Source organism: Tasmannia lanceolata, unplaced genomic scaffold, assembly GCF_043159265.1.
Source record: "Tasmannia lanceolata isolate RefF3 unplaced genomic scaffold, GAP_Taslan_0.1 ptg000025l, whole genome shotgun sequence".
Lineage (NCBI taxonomy): Eukaryota > Viridiplantae > Streptophyta > Magnoliopsida > Canellales > Winteraceae > Tasmannia > Tasmannia lanceolata.
In genome coordinates this window covers 3997537-4017251 of record NW_027518702.1, presented here as the reverse complement: position 1 = coordinate 4017251, position 19715 = coordinate 3997537, and positions in this window count along the sequence as shown.

Sequence of the window (19715 nt, the reverse complement as noted above, 5' to 3'; positions counted from 1 at the left end):
ATAATCTAAGGTATGAAACACTTCTTCATGATCAGTTAACCATTATATTCTTTCTCTTATTGTATTACCTGTTTTATATACTCTAATTTGCTTTTATACGATTGGTAGTTAGAATTATTGATGTGCTGAAGAAGTGTTAATATTGATCTTAATATTTGCTATCCAGTTTTTTTGTGCGGTGTGGATTTGTGATGGATTTTTGTATAGCATATACACTACTTGCTATGTAATCTAAAATTCCTCCAACACAACTGTTATATCAATCTCATTCCTATTAAGCAAAGGTTCTGTTTGTTACTAGCTCACTTATCAATGGACCTTTGGCAGACCAAGAGTTCATTGGCTTCAAATGCGCGCTTCAAATTGGTGGTGTTGATTAGAAATAAATTGTAAATTAGATTTGGTGCATTAGTTGAGATGGAAGACATTTTAATTAGAGTGGGAAACATATATATATATATATATATATATATATATATATATATATATATATATATATATATATATATTCTTTTGGACTAGTAAAGCTACCCAAGAAGCACATAGTGTATCTCTTCCTTCGATCCATATGCATCTCTCTAAGAGCAATGTGTTCTTATTGGTTCAATCCAATAGTCATTGTTAGAAATAACATTGGTTATGATAAGGTGGTGTCTACATTTCCATAACAACTACAGTTGTGGTAAAGTGTTGATCACATGTTTGTAGTGGTCCCTTCTATTTCAATGTATTGTCTGCACATCCGAAGTAATTTCCTTCCATTGAATGTTCTTCGTGGATTGCATGTGAATGCACCTCAAGAATAATCTTTTGTCTATCATGTATAAGAGCATTTGAAATACAAGTAAAATAACTTAGCATCAGCAAGGTGTATTGATCGAATCAGTTTTGGCTTCGCCTTGGATACAACCATTTGATAATGGCAGCCCTCTTTTCATTTTGATCTTGGCAGCCCTTATGGCCTTGTAATGGCAGCCCTTATGGCCTTGTATTGGCAGCCATCTCCTCCAATTTAGGTAAGCCTTTTACCCCCTGTTCTATACATCAACCTGAATTTTACGTTAATGGTGTGGTGTGATGGTTGTGCTTTATTGTTTGTGATTTAAAAATAAATATCAAGTAATGATTTGAGGAAAGCAATTGCATTATTGCTAAAAATTTGATCGTTATACATGTCAGTTGATGTTACTCTAAGTTTATTTTCGAGAAAACTTGAATGAAATTTGTGTAGAGTATTGAAGTTAGAAAAGTCTGTATGTTTTAACAAGTATTATGGAAATACAGATTCTAATTGTTTGGAATGGAAAAATAGAGAACATTAATGAGAACACAAGAATGCATGCATTGTTTCATATTTTTTATGCTATAATGCCATGAGTAGATAACCAGATGATTGAAGTGTAACTGGAATGCTATTATGATGGCATTAGTCGGAGTCTAGTAGCACTCCCCTCTTTCGTTAGAAGGCTTCTCTAGTATTTTAGACATAAACCTTGAATCATAAAATTCCTTCGTCATTTGCAAGGGTGATGAAAGCGCTAGCCCAAGCCCATCATTAGGGGACTTGCTCAGTCCAAATAACTCTCCCCTCTTTTTGTTATAAGACTAACCTAGTCTTTTAGACAAGAACCTTGGATATTAGAAGCCCATTCATTGCAAGGGCGATGAAAGAGTCATCTAGAGCCCTCTTTTAGGAGACAAGCCATGTCTCGGCAGAAAATCAAACCTTTTGGAGATAAGCTCTGTCTCATTAGTGAGTCGCATATTAGGAGACTGCCCGGGTCTCACTAGCACCTTCTTCTCTCCTCTTCTTCAAGAAGACATGCTTTGTCTAAATAGCACCCTCTCATATACTTACCAGTTTAGAAAGTCTTGTCCTTAGCTAGAGAGTCAGTCATTCTTTCAGGAGTCAGTCCTATCATCATAGGGATTAGGATTCTGTCCAACCTCTCGTCATGTCATGTGATTTTTTATCCACTCTTGCAAGGTATAGGATGTTGTCCAACGCTTGCAGAGTCGTGATTCTGTTCAATTCCCCCGCAGAGCATAGGATGCTGTCCAACCTCTGCGGGGTATCAGGAGTCTGTCCCTGTCATCTTGTGTCAAAAACTCAAAAACACTTGAAAAACCAGAAAATCATCCAAAAATCTCAAAAATCTCGAGTCATTAGGAGTAGTTAGGAAATTCTGTTCCGAACTACGTTGGCTTGATCTCTTTCCACAGGGTACGTAGTGCAGCTTGTGATCCATATCCCAAGTCCAGCCAAACCTTTAAAAATAAACTTGTCAAACCTTCCAAAAATTTAAAACTTCTTCAAAACCTTTTCAAAAAGATCTTTCCCTAGAGTTAGGAGTCTATCCTAGCTGTTTGGGGGTATTTAAGAGTTAGGAGTCTGTCTTGTTTGTATTGATATGGTGTGTCCTGTCGTGTGAGTGTCCCTAGAGTTAGGAGGCCTCAAGTTGATCGGTTAGACATTTAGTCCAACTGATGGCCAGACTAGGAAGCATATAGTCAGCCCATGGTTTTTATTAGGTTGCACAGCCTAGATACACATAGGATATAGGGCCCACCTGCATTAGCTTAAGCCTAATCAACTTGCATTAGTTAAGGCATATAGAGAGTCATAAAAATTACAATTCACTTGAATTTAAGCAATCGTACAAAAAGCTTTAAAAATCAGTCGAGTCTAGTGGATCGAGTCTAGGATAGCGGTTCTAGATGGTTAGGCATCGTAGTTTAGAATAGGTCATCGAACTACGTTGATTCTGATTCTTCCCGAGGCCGGGATACGTAGAGCAGCCAGGGTGGATGGTCATTCTGGTCCGAGTCAAGTATTGCATTAGAGTTTTAGGATTCGTCTTGTTGAGTCGTGTATAGAGTTGATTTGTGTTGTGTGTTTTGTTGTGTTTTCTTACTTTCATGTACAGATCCTATACTTTTAGCTGTAGCATGCATGTGTTTGCACACCAGAACTTAGACACCAATTAGGTATGACATTCATAACCTAGTTATTCTCAGGTGACACTTATTTCATTTCTTTTATGTGTGCTTACTTTTCTTCTTCGAGACATGCATGATTAGGTAGACGTCTTCTCGGTGATATGTGTTCCAATTTCACATGACTTTCGCCCAAAACTCTTCAAAATCAATAAGTAAATGGCATAAGAGACCAAGTGTTTGTACATGGGCGGATGAGGTGCTCTTCGGACCTTCCAAATTCGTAACCAGGCACGAACCTTCTTTTATATCTCTGGTTATCCGTTGCAACAGAGCATAGTATGGGATCCAGGGCCCACTCCCTTGGATGGCGACTCTTCTTTGTTTAAGGTACGACTCGAATCTGGGCTAGTCCCCGAATCGAGAGGTATCTCACCTTTTATCGCCACTCATCCTGTGAGAGGTACTTCTTTCTAGAGTTCCCTGGTAGAGCTCTCAATTCACGTGGATGATCTGTAGAGAGATACTTCTTCGTGGGGGCTTGTCCCCCGCCTCTCTCGGATCAGGGTCCACACCTGCTTGAGCCCGTATAAACTCTTCTTTACACGAGAAGTCCGTACCTTCTGAAATGGATATAAAAAATGATTGATTGGAAAATTCTGTACAAACGGAAATGTCATTCGTTACTTGGGCCTGTGGAAAAAATAGTATCTTTTACATTTCCGATAAGAGAACGCTAGCCCCACTGTGTAGTCGTGCTTCGTCTTCAGTGATGATTTCATATACAATGGATGAATAATGAAGCTGAATGAAACCTGCAACGCGTGAGCACAGGTTTTCAAGGACATCGAGGTTCAAAGCTGATGCAGGAGCATCACCCTAGATTTTCTACATTGGTCTAGTTCTCCTTAGATTAGGATTTTCTTTATTTCCTTGGTGGTAGTTAGTCATTTTAGTGCTTTCTCATGTACTTTTGTATCCTGTCATGCTAGTAGGGGTAGTTTGGGCATTATATGTTCATTAGCGGTATTTTAAACCTTGTATGTTGTATTAGGGGGCTGCCTATATAAAGCCTCTTCCCTCTCATTTGTAATTAGCTGTTGATTGATTTGAGTTGTATAGAGATTCTCTTCATGAGATAAATTAGAGAGAGATTTTTCTCTTCTCTTTTATCTTTGTGATTTCTTCTTGGAAGTGGAAATTTAGATTAGGATTTTCTAATCTTTTCTCATTTCTTTCATTTTTCATCTTGTCTAATGCAAGATTAAAATCGAATTAGGGTTCCTTGCATCTCCTTGCAAGAATCGAGATTTTCCACCGGAGATTCGATCATTTCCGGCGAATCCGACCGAAATTTTGGATTGTGGTGAGGACCAAAACCCGAAACGTTCCGAAACCAAAATTGTCTGGCGAAATTTTTTATAAAATATTAATTTTGTATTCCTTTACAGAATTTCAGCCAAAATTACCAAAATTTTAGTAATTTCGGCCCAAAAAAATGATATTTCGAGTGCCTTTACCTAAAATTTGGGATTTCGGCTAAAATTTCAGTTTCGGTGAGGACCAAAACTACCCTCGAAACCGAAATTTAAAACCTTGGTTGCAATGACTGTTATGTAACTTCATCCTTATCCACTACAAGAAAAATAGTATTCACCGGCGTTCATGACCGTTGATGTACATAAGATAAAACGCCGGTTTTGTTTCACCAACGTTTGAGGGAAATGCCGGTAATTGCAGCGATCCTAAAAGGGTTTACCAACATTCAAAGAAAACTGCGTTGAAATTATTACACCGACGTTTACAAACGTTCCAAAAAAAAAAAATTTAACCCCGCAGTTAAAATATACACCGGCATTTAGAGAAAGTGTCGGTGTATAGATATAAACACCGGTGGTCTAATAAGCATTGGTGAAACCTTTGATATTCTCCGACGTTCAGGATCGTCGGAAATGGTGCTACCATGTGCCGGTGTGAAATAGTCACCGACGGTTTATGAACGTCGATGAATACTATGTTCAGCAGCGTTTCATATGGAAATCCCATGTATATATAATTTTTTTTTAATTTTCATTTATGAATATCCCCAAGTAGAGTACATTAACTTGGTAATATTGTAATACATTTAATACCTGCTCTACTATCACATTCACATTCACATTCGTGTTGTAACAAATAATTTGCATGCCACTTGATAAAGGTGAAAATATGTACATATCATAATGATTGTGTATACAAACTAGATGTTTACAAAAAATTAATTCAGCCCATGTAGAGGTTCTACACCATGTAGGTTCGAATGGAATTTGCCAAGTTTACAATGAGGCAACCACCGCGTGGTTTCCCCATGTTTGATAATCAGCTTTGGTACATTGAGTGCAGCTTGGTGTCGGTTAGTTTCATTTGAGACTTTAGTTCACAACAACTCTCACCCGTAGGCAACCCATCTCCTTCAAGATGTACATTTTAAAATCTTATTCGCAAAATATCAATGTGGGGAAAATGACAAGCTTTGAGGTAAATGTCTAAATGAGACATACTACTTGTGGTGTGACCATCCCAAGCATTATATGTGCCTGCACAGCCACATCGAGAAAAGAAAAGTCCAGGTTACATTTTTGTACAACCATGTTATAAATGAAACAAATAAAAATGGCTGTGCACAAACACATAAAGCAAAAGATCTGGAAGCAGCAACATGTTATCAAAAAAGAAGCTAACCTGAAAAAGATATTTGGGTAATTGTGTACCCGCAAACAATAATTGTTCCTTGAGCCATTACCTGCGATCAAAATGTCACACATTTAAAGCCTAAAGAATTGGGTGTGTTCAATCACCAAGACAACAAAAGAGAAATATCCTACCTTCATCTCTGACATGATTGCATATAACTGGCCCCTTGGAAATTTTAGCCGGATAGTGAGTTAAAGGATCATTGCCTAGACCAGCCTACTGGCTTTGGAACCCATTCAAGTTTGAAGAGATACTACTAGTGTGTACGTTTTGAACACCAGGATCAAAAAAAGGTTTTGTTGAGAAAATCCGTCTGGCAAATCCGATCCGATCACGCACAAATTAAACGGAAAGAAAAATAAATCAAGCCACAAGATGAACACCGAGATTTTACGTGGTTCGGCCAAGCCTACTCCACGGGCGAGAAACACGGTCTTCCACTATGAGAAAACAATATACAAGGAATACAATGGATTAATCTCAAACCCACAAACCCGCAACCCTTTTCTTGCTCCTCAAACTCAAGATCGTACGCCGAGAGACACCCGAGAGAAAACCCCAAGAGAAACCAGAGAGAATAACCCAAGAAGAAAACCCTCTATTCTTCTTCTTCTTCTTCTTCTTCTTCTTCTTCTTCTCTCTCTCTCTCTCTCTCTCTCTCTCTCTCTTCCTTTGGCAGCCGCCGACACACCAAAGAGTCCTCACTCTAGCAAGAGAGTGAAACTTTCTTCTTTATACTTAGGTTTCAGAAAAACCTAAAAAACAACACAACTTTCTATTGCCTTATTCCCACCATTGCCGCAAACCACCATTGGCCTTCCAAAGTACCAGCTACACACCCTCGAATCACTTTGGTTCTGACTCCTCCCAATTCGATCAACACGGCCAATGCACATGTGTAGCTGCCAACCAGTTGACTCACCCAGTCAACCTTGGAGAGGGAAATCGATCCATCCTCCCCAACGCAGGTATTGTCATCCTCTCACCATCGTCTGCAACCTGGAAACTAGTCTCTCCTCTCACCATCGTCTGCAACCAGGAAACTAGCCTCTGCACCAACTGTGAAAGAGACCCTTCGTGTGCGCACACAATTACCTTATTTCCAACTAGCCATCGAGATCTTAGGAACACTAGTTACCGTGTCCCTGACCAGACGATATAACTCTCCACACTTCTCTCCTTTCATCAGAACCATACAACCACGTGTAATTTTCATGGCTCCATCTGCAGCTGAAATCCTGCAACCCCTGGAGTCCAACCGGCTAAGAGATACTAGATTCCTTTGCATCTTTGGGACATACGCTACACCACCCAAAGTACGAACCACTCCATTGAACATCTTGATCTTCACCGTCCCAACTCCCGTGACGTCACAAGTAGACCCGTCACCCAAGGACACTACACCCAACCTTGTCTCCTGGAACGTATCAAAATATTCTCTCCTGGAGCATACATGAACAGAGCAATCTGAATCTAAAATCCACTCATCATGATGAGAAGTGTGATTACCTGTGGAGACTGTGAGAACATCTCCAAACTCTTCGCTTTGTTCATCCGTTATCGCCACCACCATATTCATAGCACCATTGTCTGTCTGGTCAGCTCGCTTTGGACAATCCCGCTTGATGTGGCCATATTCCTTGCAACGGTAACATTGCGCGCCCTTTCCGCCGACCCTGGATCTTGACCTGCCTTTTCCAGATCCCCTGTCAGACGACCTTCCTCTTTGATTCCCGCCATGAACAATCAACTCATGCTCTTCATCTCCACCAAGAACAGGTTTCTTTCGCATCTCATTCGACAAGAGCGACGCCGTGCCTTTCTCTAACTTTATTGTATCCTTACCATACAACAAAGTCGTCAGTAGGTTGTCATAAGAATCAGGAAATGAAGTAAGAAGTAAAAGGGCTTTGTCTTCTTCCTTCAACTTTTCATCAACCTTGTGGAGTTGATCCACAGGCCCGTTGAACATCGTGATGTGTTCCAGAAGATTCCCGCCTTCCTGCATCTTCAGCCCATACAATTGTCACTTCAAATACAACCGGTTGGCCAAGCTTTTTGACATATAAAGCTTTTCCAGCTTCTCACATAATTTAGGCGCATCTTCCTCTTCCATAACGTTAAACATAACGCTATCTGCCAGACATAGTCGAATCGTGCTGACCGCCTACGACTCTATGTCTTCCCACTCGGCACCCGTCATCTTCTCCGCCTTCCCATCATTTTCCCTTCAACGCCTTAGCCAAGCCCTATTGAACTAGGATGTCCTTCACCCTCATTTGCCATAGGGTGAAACTATCATTTCCGTCAAATCTGTCGATGTTGAACTAGGTAGAACTCGATTTTACCGTCATCTCAGATTACTCCGCACTTCACGGTGTAGCGCTCCACCTCGAACGAGAATCTTTCTTAGACAGTCTTTCTACCCCAAAAATCGCTCTAACCGCGATCCAACAACAACACCCACGATCACTCCACCCGGCCTCGACGATCGCTCCGCCTGAGCTTTGATACCACTTGTTGAGAAAATCCGCCGGGCAAATCCGATCCGATCGCGCACAAATTAAACGGAAAGAAAAATAAACCATGCCACAAGATGAACACCAAGATTTTACGTGGTTCGGCCAAGCCTACTCCACGGGCGAGAAACACGATCTTTCACTATGAGAAAATAATATACAAGGATTACAATGGATTAATCTCAAACCCACAAACCCGCAACCCTTTCCTTGCTCCTCAAACCCAAGATCGTACGCTGAGAGAAACCCGAGAGAAAACCGCAAGAGAAACCCAAGAGAATAACCCAAGAAGAAAACCCAAGGAGAAAACCCTCTATTCTTCTTCCTCTTCTTCTTCTCTCTCTCTTCCTTTGGCAGCCGACACACCAAAGAGTCCTCACTCTACCAAGAGAGTGAAACTTTCTTCTTTGTACTTAGGTTTTGGAAAAACCTAAAAAACAACACAACTTTCTATTTGCCTTATTGCCTTCCCATTCACGGTGGGAAATAAGGCAACTTTCCCCCCGTTGCCGTGGGAAACAAGGCAACATTCCCAACAAGTAGTAACTGCAGTTACAAGATTGCAAAGACATGTGCGATAAAAGTTTACAAATGATATTCAGCATGCTACTAACTGTGGACCCCGATCCGAGGACGGTGAGGGAACGAGTCCTTGACATCCTCTGGATCTCCACAAAGTGAAGGAGAGCTCTACCAAGGAACTCTCGAAACAGGTGCCACCCTCACAGCATAGCATGAGTGGCGATATAAAAAGAAAGAGATATATCCTGATCTGGAGCCAGGGCTCGAAACCAAGATATATCTAAAAATAACTCAGAGTCGCCATCCATGGATGAACCATGGAACCAAAACAAATGCTCTGTTTGTAATGGATAACCAGAGATACAAAAGGTTCGTGCCTGATTACGAATGGGGAAGGTCCGAAGAGCACCCCCAATTAGTCCGAGTGCGAACACTTGGTCTCTTATGCCATTTATTATTAACCTCGAAGAATTTCAGGCGAAAATCATATGAAATGGGAACAATCCTCATGAGTCGTCTACCTAAACATGCATTTCCTGAGGATAAAGTAATAAGCATGCATAAAACAAAATGAAAGATGTGCCACCTAAGCATAGCTAGGTTATGAGTGACATACCTAACTGGTGTCTAAGTTCTAGTGAACAAACGCATACATGCTACAGCTAAAGGTATAGGTCTGCACAAGAAAGTAAGAAAACATAGCAAAACACAACATAACAAAACAACAACTCCTAAGACTCTAAACGATTTAGCCCGAGTCCTCGGATGATCTGATATTCATCCAAAGAAGCCTATGTATCCCCGCCTCCACGAGAATCAAGGCAACGTAGTTCTCCGCGCCTATTCTAAGCTATGATGCCTAAGACACCTAGACCTCTATCCTAAACTCGATCTAAAAGATCGGACTAGTTATTAAAGTTTCTTGTGCGATTATTTAAATTCCAGTAAATTGTAGATTTTAGGACACCCTATATGCCCTAAATAAATGCAAGTTAGCCTTAAGCTAATGCAGGTGGTTCCTACAACCTATGTGTAACTAGGTTGTGCGTCCTAAGAAAAACAATTGGATCACTAACGCATCTTAGACCGAGTCATCAGTCGGCGATGTGAATCGCCAATTGACCGAACGGAGGCGCTCCTATAACTCTAGGACAAACCCCTAACTCTAAAACAAACACAAACAAGCACAGAACAAATCAAAGACAAACTCCTAACTCTAAAACTCTCTATCTAGGACAAACTCCTAACTCTAGAGGAAGAGCTTTTGAAATCAAGGCTGCAAAGTTGTTTATTCAAAAAGGTTTAAAATGCTATTTACAAAAGTTTGGCTGGACTTGGGATATGGATCCCAAGCTGCACTACGTACCTCGTGGAAGAGGATCAAGCCAACGTAGTTCGAAAATCGAACTCTCCTAATACGCTAAAAACTCAACACTTTAGATTTTTTTTAAAGGTTTTTGATATTTTCAAATGTTTTTCTAGTGCTTTTATATTTTTGACGATTAAAAGGTGTGTTAACACCACTTCAGCTAAAGGGGATCCGATAGAAGAGCCTCTATACCCACCATATCGCGGTAGAGTATTACAGAGGAAAACGGGATCCTTAAAGCCTAAGGGGAAAGAAATCAAAATAGGGGAGACTAAAATCTCAAAGAAAAGAACAATCTCGAAGAGACGAAAATAAAACTAACGAGCCCTAATCAATCTCCAAATGAGACGATATCTAACCCGCGAGGGAAAACCCTAAATAAACGAGAGATGAAAAGCTTCTAACCCTAAGGGTAAAATTCTAAACAAAAGGAACAGACAAAACCATATAAAAAGAACTACTAAATTGATAGAATCCCGAAACTTGAAAAGGATCCCGATGAACGTGCAAAGAATATATCCCGAAGAACTAAAATAGGCCTCGAAAGATAGGGATGACCTTGGAAATTCTGAGGAACCATAAGAAAATGAAGACCATAGAAATCCTACAAAGATCCCGAACGCTAGAGCGAAATCTGAAGGAGAGACGAAAGAGGCCTGGTGAAACACTTGAATAAATCCCAGCATTACACATCAAGAATCAGGGGCCATGATAAAATATGACCTAGAGGGCAGCTAGGAGGGATTTCATGAAAGGGAGGGCCCTTATTTAATTGCCTATCATGAACCTTATTAAAGTATTATCCTTTTCAACTTCTTTCGGAATTGAAATCTAAAAACAATCATCTGATGAAGACAGACTACATCCATGAAGAAAGCGAATATCGAGATGCTTAACAGCCAAAAATCCAGTAAATGGGTCTGCAATTCTAAGAAATGAGACACAATCAAGAGGCACTTCAAGGAAGAATTAAAGTCCAAGGATGAGTCTAATTGAATTCCTTCCTTTGCGTCAACAAGGGTACCCATCAGATGAATTGATTCGGAACTAAGAAATTGCATTTGATATGAAAATCCAAGGATTTGATTCATGCATTCATAAGGCCAATACAAACGGATGAGAGAATAAAAATATGGTTGCCAATTAAGCAGGTTTATCCAATGAAGACTCTTATAGACATACACATGACTTGCATCGTGATTAAAACGAAGAGAGTAAACTTCTAGGCCAAATGCTGCTTCGATCACAAGAAATTATACTTACAACTATGCCTGAGAGTTTCCAAAAATAAATTGTAAGTGCATGAAAGATTTAGATCAAGCAAATTTGTAGAATGCCAAAACATATTGGATGGTGATTCTCACAAGAATTAATAAGAGGGTTACAAAGGAGTAAAAGGATCTTAATAATCCAAATACAGCCTACACTTCTAGATACTCTTGAGTACAAAAGCAAGATTAGAAAATCAGTTCTTATGATTGCATAGTTCAGGGATGCATTTTGTACAAGAAATTGAAATGGGACTAAATTTGAGGTTGAATATTTAGTTGGCATGGCTCAGGAACACAAAACAGAAATTGAAATGAGATTTAGAGCAAGAGAATCAGTAAAATGTCATTCCTGCACTTTGTCTTATGAATTGAAGAGATTAATAAAGAGAGGGGGACTGTAGACACCCCATTTTGCTCTACCTTAATCGATAAAGAAATTAGGGTTTGTTTTCCGTCGGTTTTCCAATGTCTTTCTTTCCCGCATCCGTTTGTTACATTTCTAAATATTTTTGGTCATTTCCGTCGTGTTTCGCATTTTCCCGCTAAATGTTGAGAAGGATTATTCAGAAAAATCTAAACTAGGGAGAATTTGTACCCGTTTGTGTGGGACCCGCTGGTGTGGGACCTGCTAGTGTGGGACCTGCTAGTGTGGGACCCGTTTGTGTGGGACCCGCTGATGTGGGACCCGTTTGTGTGGGACCCGCTGATGTGGGACCCGCTTGTGTAGGGCCCGCTGATGTGGGACCCGCTTGTGCGGAACCCGCTGATGTGGGACTCACCATTAGCATGACTTAACTTTCTCTACCATTTCCACTAACTTCATTTTTCCCTTTAAAATAACACCATTATCTCCATTACCATTATATATTCCATTATCCCCACCACCATTCCCACCATTACCATTATATATTCCATTATCCCCACCACCATTCCCACCATTACCATTATATATTCCATTATTCCCACCACCATTCCCACCATTACCATTATATATTCCATTATTCCCACCACCATTCCCACCATTACCATTATATATTCCATTATTCCCACCACCATTCCCACAATTACCATTGTTTATTTCCATTATTCTCCACCACACCCACCATTCACATTATATATTCCATTATTCCCCACCACAATTCCCACCATTACCATTATATATTCCATTATTCTCCACCACACCCACCATTCTCATTGTTTATTTCCATTATTCTCCACCACACCCACCATTCTCATTGTTTATTTCCACCTCTCCACTAAGTTTTTCACTATATAAAGAGAGGTGATGAGAGGAGGAAAAAAAAAAAAAGAACACATTGTTTTTGGATAGTTTTCTCTTTCTCTCCCTCAATATCTCTCACTCTCTCACTCTCACACTATCATTATCTACTTTCTCTCCTTATTTGTTTCTCCCCATCTCTCTCCCTTGTTCCATATAAAAAAAAATATAAAAGAAAATAAAACAAAGAAAAAGAGAAAGAAAGCGGAAGCGGATCAAGCGGCGGTGCGAATTTCGAATTTTTCGGCTCTCGGATTCGGCGAGGATTTCGATCACAGGTAGGTACTTAATTTTTAGATTTTTCTAGAATTATTTGGTATATTTGCATGATTTTTAGTATTTAATTGGATTTAGTTGAAAATTAAATATGTATGCTCAAAATCATGATCTCCATGAGTGTTTCGAAAATAAAATATATACTAAATGAATTCCAAAATTAATGAAATTTCGTGGGAAACTAATATGATACCAGTACATTCTACCATGAAATTTTGAGAATTTTGAGAATTTGTTTGGTATATTATTTTATGCTTTCTTTGAAATTTACCAGCTTTTGGAGGAATTGTTACTGACATCAGATCACAACTAAAATTCTTAAAATTTTTACAGTAGTCTTCAATCTCACATTTCTAGTTACTGTAAAAGTTTCAAGTGATTGGGATCTGTTTTCATATGGGATGTAGGGTTAATTCATAATCTGGTCTGAAAATTAAAAAATCTGAAACTGATAGTAAATGGTTTCCAAAATTCATGAAAATTTCTCAGTATGTTATTTTTACTTATATCTTATTACTGTAGAAATTTCATTGAATTTAGATTCATATTTCTAGTGGTTTCTGTGTTATTTGTGCAATCTGGTCAATCAATTGTTAAATCGAAATTAAATATGAGCTTAATGTAAAAATCTGTAAAACTCTTTCCGTAAGCTACATTTCATCATATCTTGCTGCTGTAGAAATTTCAACTCATTTCGAATTCGTTTGCTACAATTTCACTTGTAAAATCACTCATATGTTTAAAATTGATAAAATTCATTGAAAATCCGAAATTAATTGAAAATCATCTGAATATTTCTAAAGAACCTTAAATCTCTGTCACACATTAACTCCTTAATCCATTGAAACAGAAATCTTAGGATCATTAGAATTCCCTGGAAAAATGGTCAGTGCATCCATAATCGTATCCCAATTGCAACCGATCTTTGACAATTTGAATACTTAAGCTATAGCATGTTGTTGGCTCCGAGGTTACTGTCCACGGAAATCCTGAGATATGCCAGGCAATAAGATGTTATAACCTAAGTATTAAATTGCGCAAGGAAAGAACGCACGATTCCCTTCCTTGGATGCTATTCTGGGCCGAAATTGGTGAACCCTAGAACCATTGGTAATCCTCAAGTGTCCATAAATCGAAAATCCATGAAATCTGAAATTAATTAACTTCAAGAATTTGAATTGATTTGTCTCGAGTCTTCCGGAACCATTGGATTATGGTTTCCAATCTAAGAACCATTAGAGCCCAATTTAGGAACACTAGTGTTGTGTCGTGTCCTAAGTTTTAGGGAGTCCTAGAGTTAGGAGTCCAGCCTCATCACGGACGTTTGTTATGTATAACAACCGTGCCATAGGTCTAGTCACACTAGTCACCCAATCTTTCCTTAAGACGAGCCTAGTAACCTAGGATGTAGGCAAACCTGCATTAGTCTAAGGAACAATTTGCATTTAGATAAGAATCATATAGCATCTCAGATGAAATCCTAAGATAATAAAATCCTCAACTTGAATTAAATAACTTCTCTCAAAACTGTTGAAACAGTCAATTCTGTCTAGGTCGGTGTCCTAGTTGAGTTAGGCATAAGTAGCTTGGCTTAGGTGCACCGAACTACGTCGACTCTGATCCCAGTGAGGCTTGGGTACGTAGGCAGCTTGGATGTCTGACGGCATACCACCCGCGAGTCGGCACCACAACAAATTGTGGTGTTTTGGATATTAATTTTCTTGTAAATGCTTAATCAAATCATTTAGGGCTTTCCATGAAATTAGAATTCTAGGAGAACTTTCACTTAGAATGAATCCAGACAAATTAATAAATCAAGATACACATCTAGGATTCACATTGAAATTAGATTCTAGGATGCATGTCACTTAGTTCGCACATTAACATAGAGTTGAATGAGCCATTTAAAATAAATTTAAAAGAGTTAGCTTTTGGAATCGAAGACCGATTATCGGACAAGAATGGTGCATGTGGTGGATAACTCCCCATACCTTCCATTCTCGTAACCAGGTAGCGAGTCTAGATTTCTGGTTAATTATGGGTCCTAGATCCCACATCTAGGTGGCGACTCTGTCAGTCTCTTTCGTGTGGAATTCGGATTGCCTTAGTGATCCCAAGTCCACAGGAAAGACGAATTCAAATCAATATTAAAATGCACACGCCAATCGCGTGGGAACGAGAGACCAAAGAGAGAGCGCGCGGCGGCTCGCGCCCCCCGCCCCTCTCGCGGGATCATGTCCCACAGGGACAAATTGCAGGGATTACAACACACATTCTCTTACCAGACCCAACGAAGAGACAATTCAAAAAGTAACTCCTTCATTCTTATAATGTCATCAAAGCCCCAAATAGACAAAAAGAAATGCAAACCAAAACAAGTGATTGAAGCCCCTTTTAATCAAACGAGATAATGCAAAGTGCCCAAATAATAAAAATCAAATCGAGAGAAGCGACCAATTCAATTCCAACTTGAAACAGAACACATAGAAAAAAGTAAAAAAATAAAAATAAATCAACGTATTCTCACAGGGACGGTAATGAGAAGCAATCGGCAGCTATAGAAACGACGGTGTACGCTCGTGGTTGTAAAGGTGGGGACAACCCTTCGTCCGCTCAACAAACAATGAAATATTCTCAAACCTTCTTCTTCTTCCTCTTCTTCTGTTTCTAGACCCAACTCCTTTAGAAACCCTCTTCTCTGCCCCTTCTTCAACTATTAAAACCCCTGCTACAAACTCCAAATTAGGAAATCCCCAAATCGATCCTATACTCTTCTTCTCTTCCAACTTTTTCGAAACCCAAATCCTAACTACTTAGCAGCTCAAACATCTAAGAAACCATAGAGGGAGATAGAGATGAGAGAGATTTGAGAATGATGGTGTAGAGGGTGACGAGATGCAGAGGAGGTGGTTTTGACCGGATTGAAGAGGGTTTAGGGTGGAGATGAGAAATTGAGATGGTGGAGGTGAGAAATGAGAAGGGAAATGAGGTCTGAAATGGTGGAGCTCAGATTTTGGTGGTCGGAGAATCAAAGCTCATTGCCGGATTTAATGGAGGTGATGGGGTTTTGGTTTTTTTGGATTTTTGCAGAGGATAAGGGGAAAAATGAAAGAGAAGATGGATATGATGGTGTTGGTCGGTGAGGGTGGAAAAATGAAATGGGTTTGGGCTGAGAAAGAGATGGTGATGGTGGGTTTGGGTTTTGGGAGGTGGAGGTGATGGCGGCTCCGATGGCTTCACCGGATTCCGGCTAGCCCACCGGAGAAGATGGGTAGGTGGAGGTGATGGCGGTGGTGCTGGGATTCTCTCCTCCTTTTCCTCTCCTCTCTCTCTCTCTGCTCTGTTCAAAAAATCTGAGCCTATCCTTTTCTAGAAAAAGAAAATGAGGCGCCTCTGCTTTCTGCTTCACGAAGAAAATGGAGATCTCTTTCTTGAAACCCTAATCGGTTGGGTTTTAATAAGCAAAGTGATAAATTTTGCCCCCCTTTTTCCTCTAGGACAGCCGCTTGCAAGTGCTTTTACAATAATTTTTATACTAGTAGGGGGGGGGGCAAGTAGAAAAACAAGGCACATTTTCTCTTCTTTTCTGGATTGATATGGGCACCTTCCTGAATGGACAATCCACTCCCCTTCTGCCTTTGCACTATGCATACTGCACTACGCTCGTTTGCTAGGCAAACCCTGACAGTTTTCGACGAAATTTGGCGGACACATTATTGAGGTTCTAAACCAGGTTAGGGCATATTTGGGAGCACTAATTCACTTATTTAGAGGAACCTTATTCAGAATGACAATTTGGGGTTCGGTCAAAATGGGGTGTCTTTGATTTGGAATGAGTGGATTTTAATTTTTCTCAATTAAAATCTCCATGCGATTATTTCCCTGGAAATAGAAATATATTTACTTGGGTTTTTTAAGTGAAGGTCCCACAAATTTGATTGTATTCAGTTTCTTTGTTTTCTTTAATATATTTCTTTTAGGGAAATGATATTTACGCCCCTTTTATCACCAGGACACCCATTTGCCAGTGTACTTTGCAATCAAAGCCTTGGATTTTTCTGACATAAAGTACATGAGCCCCCTTTTTACCATTGATACACTGATCGTGGGCCCAACCATATCAAATTATAAGTGTACAATGGTGGGTTCCAAACATGCTGTGCATGGGTGAAATGATGGGTATCTTTGATTTGGAATGAGTGGTTTCTGACTATTGGTTGGAAAAAATGGGATGAATAATGAATGACAACCATTTTATTAATGATCATTCCTAGAAATTTTCTCCCACCATTTTATTAATGATCATTCTTAGAAAATTTCTCCCGAAAATAGTAGGCTTGCCACTCCACCCACTCTCACCTATGTCTCTTGGAGCACTATTGTATGTGTAATGCATATGTATTTTCCTAGAGATATAAATAGAAATAGAAAGTGATTCACTTGGTTATTTTTCACATGGTTGATGATGCTAAAATCTGGTTTCCAAGATCATTGGTTGGTAGAGCTCCAATCTGTGATTGATCTGCACTCACAGAAAACATGTTAAGGGTCCCGGAGTTGTGACTCCGGAAGACCACTCCGACTAGGGCTCTAACAGGGTCGGGTTTTTCAAAACCCTAGCCCAACCCTGGATCCCATTATCTCGGCCCTGACCCACCCTGACCCTGAGTCAGGACCGAAAAACCTCAACCCATTGCCCGCCCTACAGGGCTCAGTGCTGGCCCTGGCCCGTCCTGATTGGGCAGGGCAGGGCCTAATTGACCCTAATGCAAATACCTGTTAAGAGTGCCAAAAATAAAGCAACCACTTATCATATAGAACAAAATGATCAATAAACAGAGAAAGGAAACAAAATAAGACAACATGAATTCAACAACATGACGGGCAACAAAGACAATTAATAATAATAATCTAAAGAAACATCAATCCAAGATAATAGAAAACATTAGCAAAAGAAACATGCACAGATAGTTCAATTCTATAATAGAAAACTTAGGGTCGGGCCGGGTCAGGGTACCCGAGGCATTAACCCAGAACCCGACCCGACCTGAGTCAGGGTCTAAAAAAATGAACCCTGACCCGCCCTGACCCTGTTCGGGCTCAGGGCGGGTCAGGGCGTACAGGGCCAAACTTGCACCCCTAACTCCGACGATCAAGACATAAATCGACACAACAGGAGAAAACCAAGCAATAAGAGAACTAGAGAGTAATTCTTGCTAGTGATTCAAGATACTGAAGATGCATACCTTTGAGCGTGGAGATCCTTTTTTAGAGAAGAAGTTCACAACAGTTTAGGAGACTTGGCTTGATAGGAGTCTTTCCTTATTGGATGATTTCCTTTGGAGATAAACACCGAGTTTCCTCATGGGAACTGGTTTCTATATGGGTTCACCGACCTTATGGAGAAGTAGCTATTCTTCACAGGGACTTTCCCTTTGGAATGCTTTCCTCTTTGGAGACGTTGCTAAGTTGGAGAGACAGAGTATCCTTCTCGTACTTAAGTTATAGAAGATGAGTTCGGTTTCCTCATTTAGGCTCAACGCCACATGTCATCAATCTAAAGGAGAAGCGCATATTACCCCCCCCCCCCCCCCCCCGCCCCCAACTTCCTCGGCTCATTTATGGCACGGGGAAGTAGACTTCGAAAGTTAAGGATGATCTTTTACTTTTAGGGCCGAACCAATATTTTTTGTATGAACGTATGGCTTATACACTGGCGATGAGTCCGTGAATTGTCAAGCTCGGATGGCATGGAGGCACCTTCTGGGGATTGCCCGATCCTTTGCGCTGCTGGAGATGTATAAACCAATCTTCAAGCTTGGCCTTTACTGATGAGGTTCGGCCATCCCTTTGAAGATTCGGTGGGAAATTCGATGCTTAATGCTTTGTAATTCTGAGCATGGCAAGAGCTTTCTTTGTCCAAACTGATAGTTCAACTTTTACTTCAAGTTCGGACCAACCTTATTACCTTGGTGGGAAACTTAAGCATCACAAGGCGGGGAGGCGGAAATTCGTGCATTTCTAAAACCAAAACAACGCTTCTTGGCATTCATGGCAATTGTTAAGGAAGTGTCACCGCAATGATGGGTGCTAAACCCATCACCCATCCCTTGATTGCCACATGGATAGGGGCTCTTATTTCCCAATCGAAGGGACTTTTCAAGCGAGTGGCCATACGAATCCTATATAAAGGGTTTTCCCTTTCATTTGTCTTCACTTTGGCCACTCGATAGTATACCAATTTCTTCCGGTGGATTTTTCCTTTTCTGGTCACCTCTAGTTTCCTATCATCAACTTGATGAATTAGTTTCATGATATAGGACTTTCCTATTATAACAGGTTGTAGACACCCCATTTTGACCTACCCCAAATTTCCCAAATCGAATAAATTCCCGAGATCGAATAAAATTCCGATTCCCAAATATCCCGAAACTCGAGTCTTAAAGTCAACTTCAGAATCTCCCGGAAGCCAAGTTTCAAATTTTGAAATCCGCAAAGAATCAAACCCAAATGCGAAGGAACCCCAAAATTTTACTGACCCACAGTGTTCACTAATTGATACAAATTTTCCCAGGATGGTTAACCTCTCCGAGAGTGTCCCGACAAATTTTGGAAGAATTGGACAAGAAATGGAAGAAAAAACAAACAAGTTACTCCAACTATCAAAGCATGGTAGTGTTGATGCTATCTCCCTTTATTGCAGAAGAGGGGGGTGAACTAGCATAACAAAGGTACCCATTGATAGGAAGAAAAGGCAAGTAGAGCCTAATGGTAGGAGGGTGTAAAATCACCTTGTCCTAGGGGTATTT